Source organism: Acanthochromis polyacanthus, chromosome 4 (genome assembly GCF_021347895.1).
Source record: "Acanthochromis polyacanthus isolate Apoly-LR-REF ecotype Palm Island chromosome 4, KAUST_Apoly_ChrSc, whole genome shotgun sequence".
NCBI lineage: Eukaryota > Metazoa > Chordata > Actinopteri > Pomacentridae > Acanthochromis > Acanthochromis polyacanthus.
The window spans coordinates 29422544-29449532 of record NC_067116.1 but is presented as its reverse complement, the minus strand read 5'-3'; the positions used below and the strand labels follow the sequence as shown (position 1 = coordinate 29449532).

Below are 26989 nucleotides of genomic sequence, written 5' to 3'. Positions count from 1 at the left end.
GTGCCTTCTTGGTGGTTGTCATCTAAAGCATTTAATTGACACAATCAAACATTCTATTGAATAGTTGTTTTTTTTTTCTGGTATTGAAGAACTGTCTGTCACTGGTACATATTACCATCACTTATCAGTTTTAATCCCTCGTGTAGCATGGTCAGTGATGTGTAGACCTTGCAGAAAAGCATCCCTGAGTCTTACACAAGGCCATTCAGATTTCACATCTGCACAAATATTACAATTAAGAATCATACATTCCTTCTCTCACTTCTTTGCAGGGTCACATGGAACTGGACTTAATCCCCAGCTCGCACTGAGACAGAAGACAAAGAGACCTGGGACAGGTTAGCAACTCTGTACATGGCTATCTTCTGTCATGTTTGTGTTTTCAAATGAGGAAAAGGGGGGGAAAAATTGAAACAGAGGCATTTCTTTGTAATTTGATCGACCTGATTTCCCTTCATTTGTCGTGGATTGGTCCAGTGGGATAGTCGCTCAAACTGTACTGTTCACAATTTAATTTCACTCACAACTCTTCCTGCTTTTCTGTCTCCTTCTCCCACTGTCTTTTCTTTTATAAAGTGTGCATCTAAGACAGGGCCCATGGTAGCGGTGAAACTAGGTCCTGGGCTTCAAATAGCAGCCCATTGTATCCCAGGGGCCCGCAGCCGAGGAAAGGCCAGGAGAAATACACACACACACACACACACACACACACACACACACACACGTTTGTACTTCTATCTTAGTGAGGACATCCATAGGCGTAATGCATTTCCTAGAGCCTTACCCTAACCTTAACCATCACAACTGATTGCCTAAACTTAATCCTTACCCTAACCCTAACCAAACCTCAATTCATACCTGTTCTCTAAAAACAAGTCTTCACCCTCAAACATGCCAAAATGTCCTCACTTTGTAAAAATGTCCTCACTTTGATAGTTAAATGCAGAAAATGGTCCTCACCATGTAGCAAGTACAAGAACACACACACACACACACACACACACACACACACACACACACACACACACACACACACACACACACACACACACACACACACACACACACACACACAGCAGGAGAGAGTGAGAGATAGAGGGCGAAATTTTTTTTTGATGAAAATTAATATTTGTCATTTGGTGCGGCACGCAATACCCTGTAGACCCATACAGTACAACGGGCATTGTTTGAATCCAATTCTTTTGAAGATATCACAGCGTACCTGTGTTTCCGGCTCAGTTGGGAGAATTTTGGACTCTGCAGTCCTTGTACCTTTTTTTCTGATGTGTTCTGGGACTGCTGGCTATTTCTCACTTTGTTTCAGTTCTGTACCAGGACCTTGTTGTTCTACCATGCTGTGTGATGTCATGTATGGTAGCTTTTGTAAGTGTGTGTGTGTGTGTGTGTGTGTGTGTGTGTGTGTGTGTGTGTGTGTGTGTGTGTGTGTGAGTAACTGAGTTCACTGTTCAAGCCCGACAGATATCCTTTGCCTCATATTTTTTTCTTTGCCTCATATTTTTTTCTTTAATTTGATATTGCAGTGAGGTTGTATCACATTTTCAATGAAACTGCATCACTTCATCTTTCCAACAGTGCTGCTGCTTGCTTGCTTGTTCAACAAGGTATCAAAGATGATAATAATAATAATTTTGGATTTACATTCAATGTAAGCATTTCAGGTCCGCCTGAAATGAGCAACTAATGGCAGGCTTATATTGACAGCCTACATTCAGTGTGTCAGACTTACCCCAAATGCAGGAGATGCTAAAATTTCTTCTTTTTCTGTGTCTGCTACTTTTTAAGTGTTAAATTTCAATTTCTGTTCTTGTATCTTGTGCATAAGTGGTGCATATGGAGTAAATTGAAATGTAGTCCATAGAGGGAGGCTCTTGAGAATCGGACCACAAGTCGTTGTCCGGTATTTCCTGGTTGGTAGTCTGGACTTTGTTGTGATTTTTGAAATTGCTAGGATGTGTTTAGTAGCATTACTCTACGGGATATTGTCAAAAGTCCACCTGTCCACTGTTATGTCATAGAATTGCATGCCACTTTGGGCACATTCCCAGTGTCCTGTTTATGCAGTTTAAGCCTTTTGTGTGTCACATTTAAAAAGTTAAAGTCCCCTCACCTGTCATTGATATAACCCATAAAACCTTATCACTGTGTATCTAAGCTCCATATAAAAGTGTTTTCCAAAGAAATAGTCCGTCTTAACACAACAGAGTAGAATTGTACGTTATTGCGTCCTCTAGAATGTGCAGATTGACTATCCCCCTGCCTGCCTCGCAACTCAAGGCAGAGTTGTAAGTTGTAAAATTAGGGTAATTCAATCATACGTATTTGAACTAAAAAATGATTCTCAAGAAGAATTGATGCAGAAAGACACATACTGCAAGTTGGCAGCATTGGTTGCTTATGTTTGTGACGTATGAAATCCCAGAAGTCTAAATCTGTGGTTTTTGAGACCTCCATCAGGACGCTGCGGTTTCAAGGTGGAAACGCCCTGTCATGATGTTTACTACTTATTTTGCTTATGGTATGTTTTCTAACACATAAGAAAACACCACATGGACATGTTAATGAGATATAAAAAAGAAGGATTTTCCCTGTAAGGGTTTAAGGTCAGGTCTTAACATGTTAAGTAAGTTTCATGGCACCAGGCTGAACTGCATGTTTTTGTTTGACGTAGCAAGAAAACCAAAGAAGCTACTACTGATATTACTGATGGCACCATTTTATTATCAGTTGTGCCATTAAGGCCAAGACAGTAATCCAACTTGCATGATATTACACCTCTGGATTTCACACCAACCTTAATCTGGTTGTCATATCTACACTTGCTTCTCAGGATTTTAAAACGTTTTACAGCAACTTTCATGTTCTGCATGACCAATAAAACAAATCACTTTCATTACCTGAAAAGAAAATAACTGACAGGACAGCAAGACAGCTGCCAATACAGAAGAAAGACTTAGTGTACGAAAAGACAGACTAATGCAAAGTGCGCACATGAAACAGTACCTTTACATTCCGAGGATTAAAAAACAACATGCCCGATATGTTGTAGCTCATCTAATAATGCACCTGTTTCACATCTCTCTTCTCTGCTGTGCAACACAGTAGTGTAGCTCAGCATCGCATCACACCAACTTGCCTTAGTGTCTTCTTAAGAGTAGCATTGCAGCATTTTAACATGGGTTACCGTGGAGACCACAGCGGTGCCACTGGCAGCAGCAGCAGCCTCTTGCTCGTTCCGACTGACATTCAGACAAGCCCCTATAGTGTGGAAGCATAGGAATACACACTTGAGAAGTCTTTGCAGCTCCCACATGTGCTGCAAATACACGCTTCCTTGAATATGCTCAATCTGTGACACGTGCACATGCAACCGGATAGAGGACATGCGGGTGAAATACACACACACACTCAAGTCAGCTCTAACCTATCTGACCAGGTCTTGTATTATTAATGATGTGGCTGCTGTTTTTCTTATTTTTTTTCTTTTCTCTCTTTTTTAAATGCAGCTGAACAGTGGTGCCCAACAGACTGATAACAGCATATTTTATTTCCCCCAAATAAGAATGCACAAAACAAAAAAAAACCTCATTTTCATTGCAATATTCATTGTGTCACATGTCATCTAGTTGTCACTTCAATGTTAGATCCATTCTGTCATTTAGAAGGATGACAAGTGTGGGCTCTTTATAAGGAGGCGTTGGTGGGAGAGTGTGACAGTACTGTCAACAGCACCGTGATGTGGACGCATATCCAATTTAATGCAAATTCCTTTGGTTATTTTTTAATTTTTGAATGCTGCTTAGTATCGCGTTCAATGCGTCTTACTGTCGGTTTAGAAAATTGGATCATAGAATAATAATCTATACAGCATCATTGAGGAAATATCGCAAGATGCTTTTACAAGTAGCCATGAAAAAAATGAGAAAATTGAGGGAAAATGACGAGGCCCAGAGCAGCAATAGCTGAGAATAAAAGCCAGCGGTAAATCAGGGCAACAATTGCTGAAGCCGTAATGATATAGCTCCCATCTGCAGCTGTTTGGCACCAACAGATCACCGGATTCTGTGCCAAATTATCATGAAGGTAATAATTTTTTCCAATCCTATTCACGCTTTCAAGCCAGTCAGGTCCACCAAACTATGCCTTGTTGGTGTACAAGATAAATTGATATTATCACAGAGAGGAAAAAAAAGCTCACCTGACTTACTTGTGATTTCTGAATTAAGCTCGCTGCTGCGTAATTGAACTTGTGTAATAACTGAAAAATGATTTGTTTCATTCAGCTGCTTCCTGATGGGGTGCTACTGCAAATTCACATGCTTCATTTTATGTGTCAGCTGCTGCACTGTGGCAGCCTGCTTGTTGTGTTGCCCCAAAAAGTTGTTAATTTTTGAAGGCCATGTCGGCCACATGATATCATTGTGCTAATTGGACATGCAATAGCTCAGCAATATCCAGTCGGAGTGCTGAGAGGCTGCACACTGCGCCATGTTTCACAGGGCTGAGATTATGATGACAGGCCACTGACGCCTCCGACCAAGACCTGTCTGACAGCCAGCGCGAATTACCATCATTTTGATGTTTTAATTTGTAAGGTGTTTTTTGGGGGGGCATGTATAAATGCATGTGTGCTTGTAAAAGCAAGACTGGGTTGGGTGGTTTACAAGGTTTTAGATGGTGACGAGTTGTCTAAACCTGAATGTCAAGGTTGCAACATATAATGGGGTACTAATACAAAAATAGCCTAATTTTGCCCACAAGTCACAACAGCCTGCATCATAAATACAAACTATACCAAATGAAGAGGCTTAGATTTTAGAAGAAGTACGATTACTTCAAGCCTCTGGATGGATAGCAGCCACCTATGGCTGATTGTAATTGTTAAATGGTGTCCTGGAAGACACTTTTTCTCAGTAAGTTATTACCCAGATAGCAAACTATGAGTGAATCAATGTTGAATCTATGTTGAGACCTAACGTCGAAATTATACAGAAAGCGCAAGGTTGATAAAATGTTGAGTCAACGTTTGCTTTTCAACCATAAATCACACTTTACCCAGATAGCAAAAGATGTTAAATCAATGTTGAATTAGGGTTAAGAAGGTTGAATTGTGGTTTCGGTTGAAGACTGATGGTTGGATCAAAGTTGATTCAACAACATTTTGTTAACATTGAAGTTTGTGTTTAAAAGATACCATTGAATCTACATTGTATTTTGGTTTAATTAAAATGTTTGACAGGTCAATGTTTAATTAATGTTGAATCTATGTTTGCAAACATGTAATCTATGTAAGCAAACGTTGACTCAACATTTTATCAACCTTGCGCTTTCTGTATAATTTCGACGTTAGGTCTCAAGATAGATTCAACATTGATTCACCCATAGTTTGCTATCTGGGTACCTACATACATGACACAAACATTGAACGTACCAAGTGAGTGTTCCTGAAATCATAAATGACTTGATAAGACCTTGGAGACAAAGAGCACCAATGTAGACATGTAGGTGATGGCCGAAGCACGAGACTTTTTCACGGCGATTGCTTTCATCACGTTAGCTTCACTGCCCTGTTGTTGCTGTGCACACCTGTTTCTCCTCACCCAGATGCTAGTCATGAAAAAGAAAAAAGAAAAAAATGAAACCAGAACTGATGTTTTATTCAAATTTGGTCTGTTTAGATGAACCATATCCAAATGAGCAAGGAAGCCTTGTGCCACCAGAAATGAAAATTTGCCGCTTTAAACAGGGCACTTAAGCTGTTACCTCCGTATTCATTCTGCCACTTGTTCATGTTGACTCATTGCATTGTACGCTCTTTGTCTTTTACGCTCGAGCTTTGTACATGGATCAGTACTTAATTGTGAAGAGCATGTACAATTCTTTATGGAGCTTAGCTTTTGGTCTCATGCTCAACATGTCCTTGAATGCTGCAAAACAGAAAAGAATTTACTTTAACTGATCAGTTTCCTGGTAATTCTTGTTCTTAAAAAGTTCTATCGAACAAGGGTTATTCATTCTAGTGCCAACGTTGTTGATGTTTTGCTGACATCCCCCTCCCTGAAGGGGAACCTGAGTTGAACTTAGATACGTTCAGTTTCACTGGCTTTTCATTCTGTCCTGACCTCACTCACTTCAACATATATTCCTTGGTAGTGAAGCCCTGGGGCCTTTCTCCTGCTTTTACAGCATAGTAATGAGTCAGCCCAGTATGAGGAAGTGCATCAATATTGGACAATTCTGTGCCTAATGATTTATGTCCTCGCCCAAAGTTCAGTTCAGTGCAGGAAGCAAAGTCACCTTTTTGCAGCAAGGCAGAAACTTGGAAAGTAACCCTGTGTGAAGGGTCAGGCTGATGGATGAACAGCTAACGTGCATTAATTAGCACATTAGAAATGGAACATAATGCCAACCGTGTTGTAATTTTTGTCAAACTAAGTAGAATGTTCGGATGCAATGTATCTGCAATACTCTTTGTCATTGCCAATGTCATCCTTTTGTTTTGCAATATCTGCTCTCGGCAACTAAAGCTGATGTACTATTTATCGGTATCTTCATGTTAAGCAGCTGTCCATGTAACAGCTCACGTTTCATGTTTTGCCCAAATCCTTTAAATTGGTTAGAAAGATGTAATTTGTAATTGCAAATGTGTGTTCATTGCACTCAAGGGAGGCCAAATGCAAGAAAATAGGCTCAATTGTCCAATGTTGTCAATTCAACAAAAACGATCTGATTCAACAGGTCTTGAAAAGTCTGAGATTTTTGATACATTTAACTTATCTGATGAAATAATATCAGTAAATACGTACAAATCAACTAATCTAGAGACCTATAGTTAATTTGACTGGCTGCTTAGTATAAACTTTAACTTCCATCGATTTTCGCCTGAAATTTCCACTGAAGATGTACGGAAAGTAAATTGAATGCTGTTCTTGAACTGTTTGGAGTACAGGCATAGTTGGGGTCTCCTTTGAAAGCTGACAACCTGAATTTTCACCCAGTGCAGTCAGAATTACTCTAGGTGCTACTGGCACAGAGTATTTTATGTTGGAACACACTGAATTAGGATGAATTTTATTCTCGCCTATATTTTTCCTAATAAAACACCTGAAAATAAGTGTGGCAGCACTGTGAGAGCTTGAAAACACAAAAAGGCAACAGCCTGGGGTCTTACATAGTTCAGGTCAAAATTTCAGAGCAATACTACAAGAAATGAGTGTTTCACACATGTATTTGTACTGCTATGGCCAGGCGCTGTCAATTTTGGACACCCTCTGCACACCCTGGGCAAAAATGGTATATGTTCGTTTTTCAGCCCGTTTTCACATTATTTTCACTCCAAAAACTCATAAAGAACTCAAAAAAAGCACTTCAGAGCAGCTCCAGTGTGGATCAGACAGAGAGACTGGGAGGGAGACAGAGAGGCTCCAGCTGCAGCCGGAGCGGAGGTGTGAGAAGTCACAGAACCCTGCTGGCAGAGGCTGTATTTATATCCTGCAGGCTCATTGGCTACAAGCCCTGTCAGTCAAACATTTCCTCCGACGTGATTTGCTCAGAATTTACTGTCAAAATGAGGTAGGTCCAGATCGGTCAGTCTCGGCTACGGTTGGCCGTTTAGGCCTGGGAAACAGGCCAGAGTCACTTGATTGGTTGAAATGCGGTGTAAACCAAAAGGATAGAGTTCAGCCGCCATTTTGAGTGCAAGACCGCATGGATATGCTTCATAAAAATATGGACAGAAATACAGTGAATATGAAACGGGCAGCGCCACCATGCGCCGCGTGCTCGCGCACGGAGCCGAGCTATTTGTTGATTATTTACTTATTTCAAGACATGTTTTGTACAAAATATTGTACTTGCTAGTTTTGTCTGGATGCCTAAGCTTGGATTCTGGCTGATTTTTGTGGATTATTTTCATCTTTGACCAGTAAAAGAGCGTCCAAAGGTGAGTTGTTCCCTTTAAATGTTTTGTTGTTTGTTGGAGAAATGTGTTTATATTACCCGCTGTGGTAATCACATCTGAAAGTGGTTTATACCGGCGGATTCATGAGAATCTAAACTTTCCATGGGTGTATAGTGTTTCTATAATTGTGTTTGCAGCTTCCATGAATTTTGAAAAAATGCTTATGCAGATCGTTCAGCGGGACGTATTCGGGCCGCTGCGGTTTAAGGAAACGGAAAGGTCACATTTAATTAAAAATAAGAGTTTATAGCAGTGTTGCTCTTCTGTCTTCCTCTTTGTACTGAGCATAGAATTCTGGCAGGGATCCTTAATAATGCATCTTTTAATTTCTCTCTCTCGAGCGTTCACTTTGCTTTGACCTGGCTAGTCGGTAAGCAGTGCGCCAGATTGGACTTCTTTTTTTGTTCTTTCCATGCATTCATTTTCAGATGCACTTCCGTCTGCAGCAAAGGCCAGTCTGCAGTGATAAATCTGGCAGGGAAACAGAAATTAATTTGAATGAATTTGTATTTGAATACTATGGTGGGAGTTAATTACCCTTAAATGGATTGTTCGCAGTTAATATTGAAAGGGTAAACTTGCCATGATTTCTGTAACTTTTATGGATTGATATTACAGCTTATTTAAAGAAGCATTCAGCATGACCTGTTCACACACTAAATAAATACTGTAAGTGTGAGCGTAAAAGCTGCAATGATTTTTATTTAGATTTAAGCTTGTTAAAAGATATAGGTTCTGTGTGCCAGATCTGTCGTCTCTCTCACTCTGACTTTCTCCATATTCTCACACTCTCATTTTTTTCCATGTTCTTTGCATGGAGTTGAATGTGCCCAAAACAGACTTAGTGTTGCGTTGATTGCTCTGAGGTACTTTGTTTATTTAAAGAGCCAAAGCTTCGCACAAACAAGGTTTCTTTTATTTTAATTGGACATATTAACTGGATATAACGAAAAGGTGCATTGGATTAGAATTGCACACTGCACCTTCAAACAGATGCTGATGTGGAATCAAATATTTTGTCGCTGTATTTACACAGGTTTCAACGTTGCTGCAGGCTATTGTTTCATCACCACTTCTGTGGCACATCGTTCACTAAGCTGTTGCTTCATTTGTCAAATGTACATTTTTGCCATCTAATCCAGATCTGAGTTCCTCTGAACGCTGCAGGCGTGCAAAGGTTGTGTGCTGCGCCGGGGAAGCTTGCCGACATTTGAGAGAGCTGGTTGTAATATTTTGTCATTTCAAATTAAATGCTGCACTTGGGGATCGTGGTTGCAGTCAAGTCAAATTAATGGCAGGCAGCTCAATAAGGAATATGATCTTTCCACATCATACAACTCATATTTTCTGTTCAAATTTAACACAATAGCTGCTGTTATTCTGGGACAGCTTTTGAATGCTGAATTTCAAAGCTGTCTCCCGCTGAGGCTGAGCTGCTAGAATTAAATCAACGGTGTTAATGCATCCACATTCCTTTCTGCACCTTCTGATAACGCTCCTAATTTAGCACCAGTCAGTGATTTATCTTTTGTGACCAATCAAGCATCATCTGTTTTAATTTTAAATTCCATTGTGCTATTGTGAGATCCATTTCACAGATCTAAACTCAGGAATTCAGAAATGGAGGGATGAAGGAACTAGAACGAGAGAGGAGAAAAGACAGAAAACTCAAAACCCCTGTTTAACAAGTTGTAAATGACTATCACCTCTATCCATCTGTCCATTTGCTGCCACTTATCCTGGTCCAGGTCACAATGACAGCAGACTAAACAAGGCAGTTCAGGCCATCTTCCCCAAGCAATGTTTTTTTTTTTTTTAGTTCCTCCTGGTGGATCCTGGAGGTTTCTCAACTGAGGTGAGATGTGTTGTCTTTCTAAAACCACCTCAATTGGCTATATTCAATGCAAAGAGGGGCTGGCCACACAAAGATGCACATCTTCATCTTGATGGGTTTTTAAATCAAACACCATTTGGCGATGGAAACTGTTGAAAATGTCTAAATTCAAACTTCCCTCCTTACCTGAACCTTTGTCACCGTATGCTGGAACATTTATAATTCTTTATACCCAAAAGGGAAGCAGAATAATAGAGCAAAAGATGTGCTGCTTGTACAGTGCAAAACACAAATTTTAAGTATTTTTGTCAAGCCCTCTGCACTTAGCAGTTTTCGTGTGGATAGCAAAATCCAAAATGTCACTTGTTTAAACTGTTCGAGGGTGCACATCCCATAAACTTTTCCAGACTTCTTCCTTTTGACAAATTTGGGCCCCATGGAGCATCCATTACTGTCCCCCTCAGCTGAGCCAGTAGAGAGCATCCGTCCGGCTGAGCTGGCTGACTTCCTTCTGGAAGTACAGCCCGATCCTTTTCCTCGGGGTTTTGGATCAGTCATTGTTCTCCTTCGAGATATAGCCAGGCCTGCGCAGAATCGGTCACCAGCTGTCGCTGCTGACTTAGTGTGTCAGAAAACATAAGCAATGATAAGCTCATGAGATCAAGGCCCCTGCAGCTTTTGGAGTCAGGCTTAGCAGGTGCGACTGGATGACCTCAGGGCATGATGGGGAACACCTGGCTTTCACCTGAACCAACAGCTGACTGATTTAGATGCTGGCACAATGCGAGATTCGATACAAACTTCACCTTTTAGTTTTTTGTTAGAATTTGTCAGTCAGAGGGTTTGAATACATTAATATTTTACAAATCATTGACGGCATACTGTTAATAATGGAAACCATTGTCTTGCAAAGTGGACAACAGTTAGTCCATTTGTTGTATCAGGGAGGCGTGCTTGGCACTGTAAAACATCGTGCTGAAACTGGATCAGTTATATCCAAAGCAAGATCAATAAGGCCAAAAGTTACCACACCATCAGATTGGTTCTCTGAAAGATAGAAAAGAAGCTTCATCAAAGGTGCATAATTTATTAAATGAGGAACACAAGTCTCTAATCAGCAAAACTCATGTAAAAAGCTGTCTGGTGGTGTCTCAGTGTGTCTAAGTGACTTCTCAGGAGTGGAAACATGAACTCTTGGGATGGGCTAAGATAAAGCACTATTTTACAGTAGACGATTTGACAAAGGGGTGTTTGTAAAGCCTGGCACAGACTCCTGGAGTTTAAATTCGAACAGGAATTCTGTTGCATCACACTCAAAAAGATAAACTTCACACATATTCTTCTCTCTAAGTTTAGACATGTGCACAACACAATTGGAAAATACTGGTGCATCACACAGTACAGGATATTGCTGGTATCTTGGCAGAGGAAGCAGTCATGAAGTAGAGCACCACCTCTCGAGATCTCATGGGGAAAAATGGAGACTGTGTAGTGCAACAACTTGCTGTAATGCTAATACCACTTTGAAGTGAGTGTTTGATATTATTTGGATAACGCCAATGAGTTATCAAGCAGTTCAAGATATTTATACTAGATCTATGAGCCCCTTTTGTGACCAGACAACCTGGGTGCAACATCAGTTCAGCCAGATTCCAGACCACATTTCTCCTCCAGTTGTCACACGGTGTGAAAGAGGGATACATTGGATGACAATTCTTGTATTCAGAGGTCGACTTAAGGACTCTTTTCTTTAGAAATGCCCTCTGGCTTGTATCTTTTCTTGGGAAAAACTCATACTATAGTAGAAAAATGAAACCAAACAAACCTCAATGCTTTGCCAAGTCAAAGAAGACCAAGGTGAGCTGACTGCCATGAACATCCCTCTACAGTCACCTGACCTGAACCTCACTGAACATCCCTTTTTCAATACTGAGAGCCAAACATTGCAAACGAAATAGAAAGATAAATCAGGAGATTGAACTTGTGAATCTGATTTTATCATTTGCTTTGTAAAATGTTGTTTTAAATTCAAAACAAACGCAGAATAGAAAATTCTTCCCTTGTGTCGCCAGACACTTTTGTCCCCAGAAGGAGCAAGTCATTATTTTATTCTGTCTTGCGTGAGACGAGGCAGATTTTGACAGAAACTGCCCAGTATAGCTTTAAAAGTGCCTATCAATATGCCTGCCTGCTGTGGCCTCAGCTCTTTCTTGCTGTCCAGCACTGGAACAGATGCCCTATTGTAACTTTCTCCTATTGTTAGCCTCTCTGCTTCTTTTTTTGTGTGTTTCTGTCTTGCTTTCCCACCCTCCCTCTCCCTCTCCCTCTCCTTCTCTATGTCCTGTTCCTCTATTTTTCTCTTGTAAGCCTTTAATGGTGATTAGCTGTGCCATGCTGAATGTGTTCCTGTGTCTCTCTCTCATTGGGAGCATAAGTGCTGTCACTGAACTCAGTCCTGCACTGTTAACTGAGCTATTGATTCACCTCAGATGAATGGTTTGGATACAGTATGGGAATGTGGTCTAGGGACACAAGGTAGCAGTGCGCATTTGTGTGGGGAGGGATGCCTGAGTTGACTCCTATTACTGGTGATGGAGCTGTATGGTCCTAATATGGAGATAAGTTAGATAATGCAAATTCACATGCACACACGTACACAGCAAGAGAAAATGTCTGCAGTGCAATAGAGACTGAAGCTCCTTGAATCAGCTTAAACATGCCAACATTTTTACCTAGTCAGACAGTTACCTGCATAGTTTTAGCACTTTGACTGCAGAGTGTATCTGTTCACAGTGGGCTAAATGTACAGCTAGTCTTCATCTGTCTGAATTACCCTGTTCTGTCCATTAGCTTCCTCTTGTCGGCACTTGTCACTCTTGCTAAAAGAAACATTATGCCGCTGTTATTCCGCTGCATTTATGTAACTGCTATAATTAATGCCCTTTTTTGGGGAGGCATTTGATTCCAAGCGCGTGAACTTATAAAATATGCATTACATTCACAACGTGAGTGACTTAACAGGAGTCACTCGCAATGTTTGTGTGCTTTACGTTACATGCTTTTGAAGTGCGATGTAAGATTATTTGTTGAGTTCAATTACTAATAAGGCATTTTTATTATAGCATTGCATGAATTCATAATGGTTAATAAACATTTTTGTTATACTGTAAGCCTTTCTAGCAAACTTTCCTGATGTTTGGGATTGCAAGGTTGCAAAAAAAAATAAAAAGCTCCTGTACAAGGCTTTCTTTGGATCTTAAATTTACTCTTTAGCTTTCTAGACAAGAGCTGCAGGACGTGTCTGCAAAATCCATTTTTACTTTACTAGGATGGCTTGCTACCATTTGCAACGGCATGCATGATGGGAATTGCATTTCTATTCACTAAACTGCATTAAGTTTTGGGGGGAATATATTTTACAATAGATCGAGTTTGATGTAACACAAAGACATTTCCAACCAACATATCATATATTAGACAGGGCAGCACTCTTCACCATGGTAATCCAAAAAAATGAAGGAGATGCTTCAAATATGTTCAAACGGTTGGCATTTTTACCCAAACAATGATGGTTTCCTACACCAAACCAAGTGGCTGTGTCCAACATAACTGTCCCATGCTGGATGTAAACCTGTTCCGCTGCTGAATTATGAATGTGCTTCCTCTTCAACCCCCTGAAGTGAAATTTGCAGGTAATAGGGCTGGAAACATCTCTCACTCTATGATAGCCCTACCTTCCAAGGAGGAATTTTTTTTTATTTTATTTTTTTTACTGAAAACGGAAATGAAAATGCAGTTTTTTCTTACATGGGAACAAGATTTTTGTGAGACAGGTTTGGATTTTGCTGATCGTGAGCATTTATCAATTTAATTTGTTGGTGTTGAGAGCTCTTTGCTGTTCACTTGATGAAAACATGCTGAACTATATGTAAGTAAACAAACTGAAAACACGACCAAATATAGAAATCACACTCTCGTTTAACCATTGTTTAAAATTTACTATCCCTTCATGGAAGACGATCACGTCTTGACCACCCAGATACTCCCCAACAGCAAAGATGGCTTCATCACCACTTGTGGCGAACACACAAGTGGAATTTCAGTTTTGGAAACAGGAGTCGGACATGTCAGGTTGGACGAACGCACATACACTTTAACAGATATCTGCAATAATCTCTAGCTTTTGCAATAGGAATGTTTAAATACATAAACACACAGAAAATCAGACTTTTTCACAAAAAGACAGCATGACAAATAGTTGACTTTAGTAACTTAATGAGTCGCAATGCATGGCAATGACAAGTGTATCCAAGTCGCATCCAGATGTGTTCATCATTTTTCATTCAGTTTTCCCTGTAAACAGATTTTGATGGCAGCTTGTTCAACATACACAGTGTGTCTGCCTTGATTGCATTCAGTTATTTGCATCACATTTCAAAATTTTGTTTTGTTTTCCCACTTGGCAGCATTTTTCGAAATGCTGTCCATGTGCTGTCAAATTAGTGAAGATGTTTTCCCAGTTTGCCAGTGGTTTATCTATTTGCATGTGTTTCTTAAATTGCAGGGCTCTGGGCTCTCAGGTTCACCTTAATAAGCACCATTTATATACAAAAAATGAAAAATTAACCAGTAATGAAAACATTAATTCCAACTTTTAAACCATTTGCAAATGGTGCCTCTTCAGAAACTGGTTTATAGCTTCCAGGCAGCTGTTGGGTCCCATTCATTTTAATACATTAGGAATCATGCCTTGCAGAAATTTGAACCTTGCTGCAGTCATGGTTAACATCTCGCCTGGATTTATTTTTATTGACATTATGAGTGTTGGATTGTGGTCCTTTTTTATATCAATCTTCAGCAACCTTTCTACATCTCATTATCAGTTTTCAGCTGCTCATACAAGGACAGTTCGATCCAGTACATCTAAATGCTTTTGTGGCTTTGGCTGTCGTAGCACAGTTTCTTTTTAACAGAGAGCCACAGTGGAGGTGGTTGGAGCACTCCGCACTGTGGCACCAGATGGCAAACTCTCCCTGTCATTGTAAAACATGTGGAAAAAAAATGTTTAATTGGCTTGTTAATTGGCTGCTCTCGTGTCCTAATGGGACTCTTAAAGCCAGGTGCACTGGAAAGGCCACATTGTTTCACATTTAGCTTAACAAAAAATGGAGATATGTGTTTTATGAAAGCAATCAAGATCTAAGGTATTCTTGATTACATGGGGATGATTTCTATTGCAGCAAAAGGGAACAATTAGTATTCAGTTTACTGCCATTGCCCAAAATTTAGCGAGTATGTTATAAGACAGGATTTCCAATAACTTCTGACTGGTGTGTGGTGTTAAACTGTTGCAAATGACAGTGAAATGTAATTTCTGCCAGTTAAACCACAGTGAAATGGGAGTTTACAGACTAATTTGGTTGCTTGTCCTTCATGCCTATGGATGGATGAGGCAGAGAATTGAAGCCTCCCCCACTGTTGGCCCAGTATGTCGTCTTACTTAGAAAATTACCATCTTCATGCTTAATGGCATATAAGGACAGACAAGCCTCCTCCACTGTTGGCCATCTGTGACTGACTTGGCAGCGTGACCACAACTCATCATCGCTCCCATTCAGCTTTGCTTTTTATGGCCGCGGCGACCGATGTCTCTTACTTAATCTGTTTTAATTTTTGGATCGAAATGGTGGCATCTTGAGACACTACAGGTTAGGGATTGAGGTTGATCTGTTGAATTTGCCTCTCAGCTCAGTATTAAAATGTGAGTATCTCCCTCTATCCGTGCCTCGTGGCGTCTAAACGAGAAACCAGACTCCTACAGTCCTGGCAGTCCACGGGATGCTTGGCAGCGGGACTGCAGCGCATCATCCCTCCTTCAGCTCTTCTAATTATGTTTATTTATTTATTGCCCTTTTTAGGATTATTTGCCTTTACACTTGTTTAAATACCTCAATCCAGAGGGCACTTTGAACGTTAAGGTAACTTATTTTGCTTCTTCATATCCTGAAGTATCGCCAAACGACAAAGAGACAACATTCACTGATTTGTCAATTGTGCAAAAAGGCAATGCATATAATTTTAGCCCCCAAGCATATAAATGTGCTGCTATTTCATATTAAAGTCAGGAAGAAATGGTACCAAGCATCAGTCACCTATGTCACTGCCTCTCAAAATCACAGATATTTTTTTGAAAAATATGGCTGTTATCTTGCTAAAGAAATACACTGACGTTCAGGCATTTATAAGAGTGAAATATCTCATCATCTGGCCAATGTTGACATGTGGCCAAAATGATTTTGATATTACTACAGCAAAAAAAAAAAAGGAAAAAAAAAGACAGAAATACTAAATAGCATGTTGTCATTGAAACCTTCTGGTGCCTCTCAGCTTTCAGCCCCAATCAGTTAAACTGAGAAACACTGACAAATCTACCAAACTGAAGCACAGAGACAAATGATGAAACTTTTCCACCCAACAGCATGGCAAATGCTTCACAACGGAAAATGTCTAAAACACAATGTCCCTCAAAACATATTTTTCTGAACGCGAGCAAGAGGCTGCTGGATGATGAGAAATCCTAATCATGAACACCATTCAGACTTCTAAGCTTTCAGCTGAACCGTCGTTCCTTTTCGCTCTGGTCGTATTCAGCTTCTCCTGCTGCACCAGAGCTCAAAACTAAGCTTAGAGCAGTCGGCAAAGTTTTGTATGCCTTTCATGTAAAATCCCATTAAATTAGGTGTCCAGCTTCTGTGTTCCTTAACATCCATTTGCTCAATGCATCATTGTCACCTCTCTTCAACCCTCTCCACTCTTTTCTGCCCAAACATTGTGGGAGCCAGGGCATCGAGTGGCTGTCCTTTGCTGGGAGGTTATTGATGAGTTGCTAATGAAAGGCCTGTTAAAGGCAAGCATATTGATCCACCGAGGGCATGATGACAGTATCATTGCAAAAGACGCACAATTGAAAAAGACCTGCAAAGCCGAGAGGCTGAAGAGTGTGAATGGAATAATCCCCATACTTACTGCTGGTTGGTTTCACCAGTAATTCAATTTATTGATTTTTTTATTATATTTTTCTCTTTCTTTCTTCTTAATCTGAAATTTGAATACAAACGACTTCCATTACATTTAAAGTCTGAGGTGAGTAATTTGACCCACTAGACATTTCTAATCTGCTGTCCCAATTTGTTTAACATGACTTCGCTTACTTTATCCATGGAATGTAATTATTTCTTTAAATCATGACCTTAAACTTAAAGCACCTCCCATTTTTTACAAATTACACAATTCTTTAAAAGAATATTGTGTATTACACTACCAAACCAGCAGTAATTACTCCACATTTCACAAAAGCACAGTGAATATTAGACTGTCAGACATAAAATTTGAAAGTGTTGTCACAACTTTGGAGACCATATTGTGATTATTATTTTTTTAAATAAGTGCAGTAATTCTTTTGACAATCAAAACCACTCTTGTGTCTATACTGTAAATACCAAGTCAAGGTTTTCAAAGTAAAAAATCATATTTTCCTGACGATACATATATTTGCCACATAGAAACATCTCAATTCATTCTGACTTCTGAAGTATTTGAAAATGGTGTCTTTTCAGAAATTGGGTCATAGCTTCCAGGCAGCTGTTGGGTCCTATTCCTTTTAATACATTAGGAATCCCATTTTGCAAAAAATTTGAGGCCACCTGCTGTCATGTAACCCCTCATGTATAACATCATGCCTGGATTTGTTTGAGTGACATTGTGGGAGTGCTGGACTGTGGTACTTTTTAAATCGGTCTTCACTCACAACCCAGCTACATCTCATTATTATCATTTTACAGCTACTTATATAAGAGAGCTTTCTTCAGCTGATTTGATTCATTAGATTTGAATGCTTTAGCAGTTGTTGCTTGCAAATCCACAGTGGAGACGGTTTGGAGTGCTTTGCACTGTGGCTCCAGATGGCAAAGCATCCCTGTCATTGTACCATAAGTAGAAACTGTTTAATCAACATGGTAATTGGCAGCTGTCATGTCCTCATGGGACTTGTCAAATCGAGTACACTGAAAAGGCCAAGCAGTTTCACATTTAACGTAAATATGTGGATATGTGTTCAGTGAAAGCAATCAAAATATAAGGCATTAACGATTAGATCTAAATTACTGAGCAATGCAAGTAACTGAATTAAATTCAAATATAAAAGAACAAGGTGCATGACTATTTTATTTTCTCAAGTCATCTTTGCAAAACTGTTTAAGGCAGCTACCACTGCTACTGATTCAAACATTTTTATTTAAAGGGCAGCTACAAACTGTAGATCATCTTGAAGTCTGCACTCTGATTTAAGTGCACAAAACATTCTTAAGATCTTAATGTTGCACAAAATTTACAGTTTATGCACCTCAGTTTTGGAGTCATGGTTTTGTGCATTTTTGGTAGAGCAAAGAAAACAAATCCAATCAAAAATGATCACTTTTGTCACTTATATTCCCACACTGAAAAACGACAACAAAAGAACAGCCAGTTTGCTATTCAAGTTACCGTATATATCCAAATGAAAGATGTCCATGAAAATAAGTGAACCATTTACTTTGAAAGTACAGCAGCAGTTCAACTTTATCAATCAATCAAAGTTTATTTGTATAGCCCTTTACAACAGCCCAAAGGGTGACCAAAGTGCTTCACAGTAAAAAAAACAAGAAAATAACGTAAAAACAATACAGTATCTTAAAACAGGACAAACAATCACACTCGCAATCACGCCTACAGGCAAATTCAGAATAATCAGTAAACCTCAGCATATTTTTGGACTGTGGGAGGAAACTGGAGTACCCGGAGGAAACCCACGCATGCACAGAGAGAACATGCAAACTCCATGCAGAAAGATCCCGGGAAGGCTGGGACCCGAACCGGGGAACTTCTAGCTGCAACATGAGAAGTGCTAACCACCACACCACAACCCATAAACTTTAGAACTGTATAAAGTAATGTTGTATTTCCTTCTTTTTGGCAATTTGAGACGTGAAGCCAGCTGTGTGAATGAACTCCATTGGCATTGTCATTGGACAAAGTGAACGATTTCTTGCTGCTTACATTCAATCTGGACTCCACATGGGTGGCCAGTCAATAGATCTGTACAATGTCAGCTGAGAAGTTGCAGCATTTGTCTGCAGTAAGGCTTGTAGCCTGAGTTACCACACCATACATGTTTAATTAACCTAGCACACTGTCTGCCGGTGTTGCACATGATAGCAACACCAGAAAAGCACAGTGATACCTTGAAGTTAAAAACGATACTAATCTCATTTTATTAGTCCGAATATTTTTTAATTGATCGGCAGCATTAAGTGCTGAGAGCAAAATTTCTGATGATTAACTTTGACGTACCTCAATGGGGTAGTGTGTATGTTTGCAGAGTTCTGTTTCCACTCCCTGCAGGCATTGGGGAAGTGCCAGCTGCTTTTTCTTCTTCTTTTTCTCCCGCAAGTTTAATAGCCAACTGTAAATTGGAATTCATTTGCTAACATAAACAACAGTGAAAGAAAACCCACGGACACCACAAAGCCTGTCTCTAAAAGATGCTTTAAAGTTACAGCAAAGTTTTTTCCAACCATCCAAGTTTGACGAGGTAATTAGTTAAGAGCAATATTAACAGTTACATTTGGGTTTATCTTTCCTCCACACTGCTAACGTTAACTTTACCTTTGCTTGCAAGTTCCTAAAAGTCACAACAATGCAGACCAACACAAGTGATGATCAGTTTATTCTCAGTGTTTTTAATCGTAACAATTGCACTCACATTTTTGTCAATAATTTTCTCTTTTGCTAAAAAAATGTTCTCAGTAGACACATTCCTCTGCCAAGAAGTCTAGTCAACTCAGAGTCCATTCTATTAAAGAAATTAGCTACTGTATCAGGGGCATCAGATTATTGCAGAACATAAAAGAAGCTTAATAGCACTTGGACCTTGATCTAATGATTTACAATTATTAATGTTGTAACTGTAAGTTATTGTGAAAGCAAACAAAAGAGAGAACACTTCTCGACACAAAGTCAAATTTTATTTGGCATGAAAATCATGAAGAGACATGACTAAGTGTAAATGTGGCACTGTATGGTGAAGAAGTTTCAACCAGAATTATTAACCTGCACAATACAGCGGTGCACTAAAGTAGACTAAACACAAAAGAATCAAGTCAATGCATGTCCTTGGAGCTGATTTTCTAGTTTTCTATTGATGCAAATTACACACAAACACACTTACACACAAAGAACAGGATCTCTCAAAGAGTAGTTTAAAATCCACATTGTTCCAATAAATATTTAATTCTGTAACATTGTAATTAATGTGGTTTGGTTGGTAGAGAAAATACCAGTCAAGTTATAGAAAGTCCTCCGCATTTAGAGTCGAGCACGGCATGTAAGCAACTTAAATTCCTGCAAAGTTTTTGATTGAAATGTGCATCATGATTTTTCTTTTTAAATGCTAAAGAAAGACATTTAAAATTTCATGTTTTCTCATCAAATACTTCTTTTACTGATGTTTTACAGTTTTGCTGTGGTGTCTTTTAAGTGTGTGTGTCAACTGTGTGTGCCAAGTTTTAAAGGCTAATCCTTGATGCTTGTTTTGGGGATAGTTGTGGATGAAAATGTGTGCCATTACACTCTGATTTGCTGGTTAAGAATAATGTAATGTAAACTGTATACTTTGGGCCATGACCAGTAGGGCAAAACAGTGTAGTAAGAGTAATTAGTCAGTAAAACAAAAAAAACTGCGACAAACAAACAGGTTCTAAAGCAGCGCCGATGGCAGCATGACATCTGGCAAATGGCCATGGCAGCTGATCAAATATGTGTAAGTACACATTCCTGGGACGCTGCTTTGTAAAATAGTACATTTCCACCATTGACTATAAGGTCATCATGACAACAGATAAAGTAGCTGCTGCCATAATAACTATGCAGGGCTGTAAAAATGCTGCCTTGAATATTATAAAGTGCTTTGCGGTGTTTTGGCATCTGACTAGCCTTCAAACTTGATCATCTATTAGTCAATGTAAACTTCCTGGATCATATTTTATATCTTGCTGGTAGCTGAAGCCAAATGTCCACACCAGCACCGGCCATTAGTGTTTTCATGCACCCCATTCATACAGCTGTGTGAGGATCTCCTGTCTCAATTAATATGTTATCAGGCGTACAGCAGCGTTGCTATTCCTGCCCTCACTTTACATTTGAACAGCTATGTGTGAAATGGCCCAAGAGTGCAAACAAAGACATGATTGTCTCTCCTTTCAGGAATGACACTGCCTTATCACTGCACTCTGAATCATGAAATGAAATTAATAGCAGATTGGGGTTTGTTTTAGTGACTGTGTTGTGGATTAAGTACATGAAATTTGAGGGTTCTTTTTTCCAACTAGGGCAGAGAAACAACTGTAAGATTGTATGTGAAGAACACTACTAAACAATATAGAAAGATTGACATGGATTAATTTACACCTTCATAGAAAAATGCATGTGCAGATGCACAAAGGAATGGCTGTAAGACTTCTCACTTAGAATACATTAGAAAGATATACTCCCCTTGGACTTCCTTCCTGTACAGTTCCCATTGTTGTTGGAATACTACAACCAGTTTCTTTCAGACCAAGCCCATATCCAGTATCTAACCTTAAGGGAGGAGCAGTGAGCTTACTGACTCACCGTTTACACCTCTCCAGTGAATGCTATAGCAGAGCCAGATAGCTGTGAACTTGTCAACTACATATAATATCACAGAAGTCTGACAGTTTATTTATCAATAGTGCTCATATTCCGAGTAAATCTAAAAATAAAATGCCATCAAAGTGTTATTCCCAATAAATATTTTGCTAATGTAATATTTTTTTGTTCAGTAAGCTTCTTTTAAATCAGTCAATTTTTAAATAGGCCATAAATACCCATCTGCAACCTACAAATCTATGACAATGTCATACAGATATGAAGTTAATCTTAGCCATATTTATTTATGATACCAGACCATTCCAGCAACCTATCCATCCAACACCAGAAGACTGAATTACATTTTACTATAATAAAACATAATGCAGTTCTTTATGTGAAGGAATAAAATTTTAGTCCATCAGAAACTCCTGCCAGATTAAATCTCTGTGTGTCCAAAAAGGCCAATATTCTTTAAAGGTAGTCATTCCTGAGTTTGAAAAATGAGCAGTCGTTTTCAGGAACTGGTCTAATGAATGAATTAGGATCGCTGACGGCAATATATATTGTTAATGTGCATCATTTAAGCTGATAATTTGTCGCGTTAAAAAGCAGAACTTTGAAGTTTAATACACAATGGCATGCATCATAAGCATTTAAGGTGTCCTATAGCGACTGCATACGTTCTCATTAGAATGTAACATTTGTATTTATACATTAGCTAAATAACCATCAGTAACAACATAAATCTATGAGAAAAAAACACATTTTTAAATCTCCCTTTACTTGGTTATAAACTCTAACCTTTATCTCATTAGAGAAAATGAAAAATTATTCAGGTCACTGCTCTTAAATAGATGCTTTTTGGTGCTATTTTAATATCTGCCAGCCTGGTTCCAGATCTTTGAATTGCTACCCAAAAAACAGCACGGCCAAAAAAAAAAATTATAAAAATAATAAACTAAAATAAACCAACACAGGTGTTTCAGTGATGTTTAAGTGTTTTGAGGCAAATAACAAGATTCACAATTTATTCCATTCAGGCTGACACAGTAATATTCTTTGTCCGCAGTCAGTATCACACGACTGATATTTAATAGTCAAATTACTTTGATTGGAACTGCAAGCTTTGTACTTCCTGAAAATTATGTCATTGGGAGTGATGCCAAGTCAATCTCAGATGGAATAACAAGTTGGAACTGAAATTGCAATTATCAGGTCAGTTATAGATAATCATGCTAAATATATACACAATCACATTCAGCTGATCTCTCAGTCATAACCTCCTTTACTTTTTTATTTTTATTTTAATATCCTTTATTAGTCCCACAAGGGGGAATTTGCAGTTTTCACGTATATACCAATTAGGGTCAGAGTGCAGGGTTAGCAATGGTACAGTGCCCCTGGAGCAGGAAGGGTTAAGGGCCTTGCTCAAAGGTCTCACAGTGGCCACATCTGGGTTTGAACGTTTGGGCTTCTGACCAGTTGTCCAGACATTTAGCCGTTGCGCCACCACTGCCCACACGTCTGAATATCCACTATGGTTTTGATGCTCAAGCATGATATGCATATGTTAATGTATTCATAAGCAAAGAATAATCAAAAAATGATACTTTACTGCGCAATGTAATGTCAAACAACTGTACCTAGCACTGTGTCACAAGTTAAGGCTTCAAACTATGCAAAGGCAACGTAATTAAATGATAAATTGCTAAATTAATATGAAATAAAAGCCATTTTTTATGGTCCTTGTACATAGCATTCATTAAAACTAGTTTCCAAATTGTATTCATGATCTGTGTGAATACATACACTGTTTAATGGGAATCAGTCAAACGAGTGTGTATACACATCCTTCGACTTTCGACAAGGAAGTAAACAGAGGTTGTTCTCTGGTTGATTTGCATTTAACTCTCACTCTGCTCAGCAGCTTTCACTGCACAGCACTGCAGCCAAGGCCAGTTCAAGTGGAACCACTGAGCTTCAAGTCGGCAAATGAAAGAAAATTCAGTTCTATCTTTACAAAAACCAAAAATGGTGATAATGACAAACTCACATCAAATTCACCTTCAGTGACAGGAGGAACCTTGGGGCTTTAGTCCACCTCTCCCTTCCACTGCCACACACACACACACACACACACACACACACACACACACACACACACACACACACACACACACACACACACACACACACACACACACACACACACACACACAGTGGCATCAGCCGCCTGTGGATTAGCTCTGTGAGTGTATCTGGTTACAGTACCCTATGTACAACCTAACCACTGTGGATTACAGCATGGAGGAAGAGAAATGTGGCAATCACAAACACACACACACACACACACACACATGCAGGCAACACTGCCAAACAGGTTAGATGAGTGCAGGCAGGAGTGGAGGAGGAGGAGGAGGAAGGGCTATGCTAATGTCAGCACACAGAGGGAGAGAAGCTAGCATACAGATAGACAGTTCAAGTAAAACACAGCCAGAGTACACCAACAGGTGGAAAGGTGAGTGCCGAGGGGCCGGTCGGTATTATAGTCCAGTAAACAGCCGGGAAGGAGGTAGGCAAGCAGCCACGCAAGTAACAAAGCAGTGTGCTTTGTAGGCAGGCAGAGTGTCAGGTAAACAAGCAGACTCTTTCTGTCTGCTGTAGCTGGAGAAATACAGGCAGCAGCATAAAAAAGAAGCCATCAGAACGGCCTTTATCCTCTGCTGCCCCCTCTTTGAGACACACAGAGAGACTGAAGCAACTACAGGGGTACTCCGCCAACTCAGCGCTGCAAGGTAAATGTACGGATTCACTTTGCTTACAGCTCTAAGGGCTGACTCGGATGTTTAAATGTGAAGATATATTGTTGATTCCCCTAATTATTGAGGCAATTAGCTTCTCCCTTTCATCCATCTCTGCGTGTTTACATATTGCTGCGCATACTCCGGTTAAAGAGTCACTCAGGTTAAATTGAACCTTTGCTGCTCACAGTCCAGTAAACAAGTTTACCGTATCCTCCTTAATGAGCAGCGGCTTCATTTAAATCCACAGAAATGAAGTGATGCATCCTGTCGTGTCTTGACATCAAAATGCGCCCCGAAATGCAGTTTGATGGCAAAACTGAAAGTAGCTACGGGATTCAAGTTTCTTGCAGTTTGAGTTAAGCAAGTTATTGTAGTTCAATTTAATTTGCTTCCTGAGTAAGCGACTGAGGGGAGCTGATAATGAGTGTGTAGGTGCACTGGTTACCATGCAACACGTCGCACCATACCAGGCTGGAACCATCACCCTTGTGCTGTGTGTGTGTGTGTGTGTGTGTGTGTGTGTGTGTGTGTGTGTGTGTGTGTGTGTGTGTGTGTGTGTGTGTGTGTGTGTGTGTGTGTGTGTGTGTGTGTGTGTGTGTGTGTGTGTGTGTGTGTGTGTTCATGTGTGTTCATGTGTGTGTATTTGCACGCCGTCCTCTAGAGGATCCTCTTCGGTAACATTTGTTCACAGAGGAACAGGTGGGGGGGTAAAAGGAGCTGCGGTACAGTGTTGCCTACCTGCTGTGGTTTTGTCTCACTGTGTTTTGCATGTGTTCGGGGTAGTATGCACACACACACACATACACACACACACACACACTCAGAGCCGGGGGTTGGTATTTAACAGGTGTTGTGACTGCAGGCATCAGGTAGGTCTGGATCCCTCTGTGGAGAGAGCCAGAGGAAGAAGAGAGAGAGAGGGGGGCTGCTTTGTAAATCTAAAACATTACTCATTCATTTAAATATAAAAGGATACAATGGAAATGAGCATCTAAAGCAGTGATCATGAGAAAAGTGAGAGGGAATTGTGGTTAGGTCAAATCTGAAAGTACTTCTAAGATAAAATACTTTATTTCAGTTGATATTATTAAAAGAAGCAGAAAAAATATGTTTCTATTACATTTAACTTAATGCAAAAGCTTTATTATTAACAATGAATGAGCACAAATAAGGAAATTACGTTGGCATCTAATGCTTTTAAAGGGGCACCGACCGAGGATGATTTTAGCGGAAATGTAGCATTGCCCACATGAACCGCGGCGCGCACTGTCACAAACCGTCATAAACGAGCGAGCGAGCCTCAGGAAAGCCGGCGGAGTTGAAATCATTGTTGAACAATAACGTGTGTAAATGACTCCGCGGTCTAATGTTGTAAAACCGAGTTGTCAAAGCTGCTCCGAGCTACGGAGTTAACCGAACGTTAGCTCCGAGCTAACGTTACATTAGCCAATACCCACACAGTGCTTTTGCCACAAAGTTAGTCAACTAAACCAGTCACAGTCAAACTAATCACATATTCTACTAACCACACATCGCAAGCAACACACACAAAAGACAAAAGAATTGTATCAAGCTTACAAAGAGCTAAAGTTACGTACCTGTCGAGAAGCACAGCCAGCTCGGCAACTGTTTTGATTCCTTTTTGCTCCCAGAATTCTCTCCACCTCTGAAATGCCTGTCCAAGATGAACTTTTCTTTTGCTTTGTTGTCGATCTGACAACCTTTTTGCTTGCAGACTTTGCTCCGTTCGCTTCCTTTTGCGCTCCATGTGTGCCGTCTTCTCAACCAACTCTCCGCTCTGCTACTGCTAAAAACAACTAGCTCCACCCTGCTACGCTCCGTCAGCACACACGCACCGTATTTGCTGTAAATCGCTCCGTCTCTCACAGGAAATTCTAGACGAATCGACAAAAAATTAATAAAATACAAATATTTACAAAACCAAAGTGATTCATGAATCGAAAATGGGGGCATTAATAAGTGTAAATAACGAAGATTCATCCACATTAATATGAGACTTTGTTACGAGCATAAAAATCTTCCTCGGTGCCCCTTTAAGTGAATTATGAAAAATGGGGAAACATATCAGTTCATTTACTCAACCTTCATTTAAATTGAGTGCATTTAGGTTTCAATCTTGAAATGAAAGGGTCATATTTTAACACGGACTATTTTCTCAAATCTAACCATGTAGTCTAACTTAAGTAATCTTTTAACAAGTAGTTATCAGGTGGTATGACTGACCTACCTGTTTCTTTTGGTCTAAAATACAGATGTTCTAGCAAGATTCAGTTGTTCTGAATATATCCAACAGAACCTTTGTTGTACATAATTTTCACTAGTTTATTTTTGACTTTCATACAGTAAGCAGTCTTGCTTTTAATCCAAATTGACTAGTTGTCAGGCAGCACAACACCAGAGCTTGTTACAACCTCACCTGCACAACTTGCTGCAGTGCAAAGTAGTGAAAGAAAGTTTCTTCTTTTGCTCATCCCCCGTTTTCACCCAACAGCAGTGAAACATGAGTAACTTCATTTTCGGTTATTAAAAAATTCAGTTTTGCCTCTGGTACTGAAACAGGTGTGTGGCGCATGGAAGAAGTTAATTTTGAAACCTGACCTTCCTGACCCCTTCCGGTTTCTTCAGGTTGTTGTATGGATATTTCCA

General features: G+C 39.7%; 1 protein-coding gene across 3 annotated transcripts in view; it reads left to right on the top strand.

Moving 5' to 3' along the window:
* Window positions 1-26989, top strand: part of LOC110966177 (inactive N-acetylated-alpha-linked acidic dipeptidase-like protein 2) — a 580988-nt gene that overhangs the window by 48186 nt on the left and 505813 nt on the right. For all 3 annotated transcript variants that reach the window (XM_051947586.1, XM_051947587.1, XM_051947588.1), the window contains exon 3: window positions 273-338. The gene's annotated coding sequence lies outside the window, so the exon portion shown is untranslated. The remainder of the gene's footprint in view (window positions 1-272; window positions 339-26989) is intronic.